This window comes from Etheostoma spectabile, unplaced genomic scaffold (genome assembly GCF_008692095.1).
Source record: "Etheostoma spectabile isolate EspeVRDwgs_2016 unplaced genomic scaffold, UIUC_Espe_1.0 scaffold362, whole genome shotgun sequence".
Classification (NCBI taxonomy): domain Eukaryota; kingdom Metazoa; phylum Chordata; class Actinopteri; order Perciformes; family Percidae; genus Etheostoma; species Etheostoma spectabile.
The window spans coordinates 289,778-290,231 of NW_022605592.1; positions in this window are offsets into that span (position 1 = coordinate 289,778).

The window sequence follows — 454 nt, forward strand, 5'->3', positions numbered from 1 at the left end:
AGAAAGAAAGAAAGAAAGAAAGAATTCCTTCAGTTTCAATAGTGCCTTTGCGGCTGTCTGGCTAAAGCCCTAATACATTTTCCCTGGTTGACTTTCAAAGAAACGTACATTTTTAGTAATAGGCGTGGCCCCTAGCAGAGGCCTTTCACATCCACCCTATCTGGAAATGATTTACTACAGAGCCTGAAACCTGTGGTACGGTATCCAGGCTTTATCAGGCCTGAGTGTCGATCTCGACTGGCATGAAGAATGGTCTGGTAGAAGAATTCCAGAAGTATGACACAATCCAGATCATCAGCAGATTCACTACAGTTTCACACATAGGACATATCTCACCCCGTGAAAATTTACCACATGAAAATAATTAACAGCCCTTAATGCACTCTTTGCCAACTAAAAGCCCAAGGTACTCATCTTCACATGTTCTGGGAGTGCTCTCCCGTTGGTCAGTTCT